Source organism: Mytilus edulis, chromosome 9, assembly GCF_963676685.1.
Source record: "Mytilus edulis chromosome 9, xbMytEdul2.2, whole genome shotgun sequence".
In the NCBI taxonomy this organism is placed as follows: Eukaryota; Metazoa; Mollusca; class Bivalvia; order Mytilida; family Mytilidae; genus Mytilus; species Mytilus edulis.
The window spans coordinates 12136177-12138313 of NC_092352.1; positions in this window are offsets into that span (position 1 = coordinate 12136177).

Here is a 2137-nt window from a genome sequence, read left to right on the forward strand (position 1 = left end):
TTGACATTCTTTTCCTTTAAGTTTAAATGGCTGAACACGACTTAATGCATGTGTAACCAATCTCTAGCTAATGGGTTAAATTGAAGGTCAAATGAATACAGATCATTAATGAGGTCGAATTATTCACTTGCTAGTGACAATTCATCAGCGATATTTCTTTGCCTATTTTGACAAAATTGTACTGAATTGGCTGCTAAAAACCAAGGATTACTATACAAATCCTTGTAAAAACGAATTATTATTTCATTATTTCACTTTTATTATTGTTGGACCAAACGAAATCATATCTATTTTTTTTTTATATCTCGTGCCATCATGTTTTTGTAATTTAGACAATTTTGATACATATATTTAATGAACTATTCAGAGACTTGCGTTCTCAACAGATTTCATTTACATATAGACAAATGTCTAAATTACTGTCTCTTTTTTCTCTTTTTTTCTTTGTTTTCATGTATTTCACCGATGATACTTGTGTACTGGATTTTATACTGAATACAATTAGTTCAATATATATAAGAGACATGTTTTATGTCTCTATCTATTTGGTTGTTTAAAAGTCGGTTCAAATGTTTTAATATCTGCTATTTATAATACATTCGGTTACCTTGCAGCACTCTTACATGTATATATTATTAAGGAGTCACTGCTGATGCTGATACAATACAACTTAACTTCACCAGCATAAGATAAACACCATTCAAATTAAGCACGTGTTTTTATGTACCCGAAATGGTTTTTTTTTCCAAAATGGGCTTAAATCATATTAAGCCTGCATTTTGTTTACAGACTACCAAGGATTTGTATAGTCTTACTAGAATCTTACTACAACCAATGAACTAATGAATTACGGCCGCTTTTTGCAAGGATTTGTACAGTAAGACTATAAAAATCCTTGCTTTTTGTAACGAAGAAATACTCTTATTTGTAGACTTGTTTGATTTGGATAATTATTGTCCACCCTTGTGTACAAACAAAAATACATCATCGATGAAGCAGGCTTGATTACAAGATATAAAGCACCTTTCAGTTTGTACTACAAACTTTGTAGCTATTTTCATATCTGTTGTCTTCGGCGGTTTCGTCGTCGACATTTAGGTTCAATGAGTGGTTAAAATTTTGTTAGCCCACTTTGTCAAATCTTCATAGCATTTAATGAAAATTTCGACAAATATTTTATTATTATAATTTATATAATCAAAAGACAGGCCTATCGGCCAGAGCAAAATTTTGACAGAAAACCTTTTTTTCGTTTGTCTTTTTTTAAAGTTAACTATTCGATACAGTCATGGTTACAAGTTTAAGTTGCCAGTCATCAATAACCTTTCCGCAAATCTTCAGGAAATTTGACGTCAGTTAGTAACGTTGCCGGGTGGTTCCAGGGGCGGATCCGTGAGAAATTTTCATAAGTGGGGGCCCACTGACTGACCTAAGAGGGGGCCCGCTCCAGTCACGTTTCAGTGATTCTCTATATAAGCAACCAATTTTTTTCCCAAAAAGGGGGGCGGGCCCCTTGCATGCCCCCCCCCCCTAAATCCGCCTCTGGGTTCTGAACAACGGAAAGAAGCTTTTTCGTGAGACACAATACCCAGAGCAAAAGTTTACAGATATATATTTTTTTTACGCATTTCACTGACTTAAAAGGTTTTTCAAACCTTCATAGATTTTTGGGAGTCCTCTATTCAAACCGACAGTTTTAAATTCTCATTCTTCAGGGCCCGCAAGCAATCTTGAAAGATTGGAATAAATTATCACCTGAAATTTCAAACAAAACTTCTACAGACAACTTTAAGGATGCACTTACCCATGAAGTACTCCTTTAAACATTTCTCACTTAAAATAAATGTACCTATTATTTTTATCTTAATTAAAAAAAAAAAAAAAAGTAAGAATTAAAAGTTCAATAAAAATTGTAAAGTTTAAAAGTTCAATAAAAATTGTAAAGTTTAAAAATAAAGAAAAAATGAAATTAACTTTAGAAAGCAACCTCAATAAGGCACGTGCCAGAAAGTAATCGTCAAAACATTGATGGTTCTGTAACTAAAAAAGAAGAATTACACGTCGCTTGCTCTATAGCTGTAGTCTCGGTCTATAGTAAATTTATTTGCACTCGGAGATGTTAGACCTATTTTAAAAT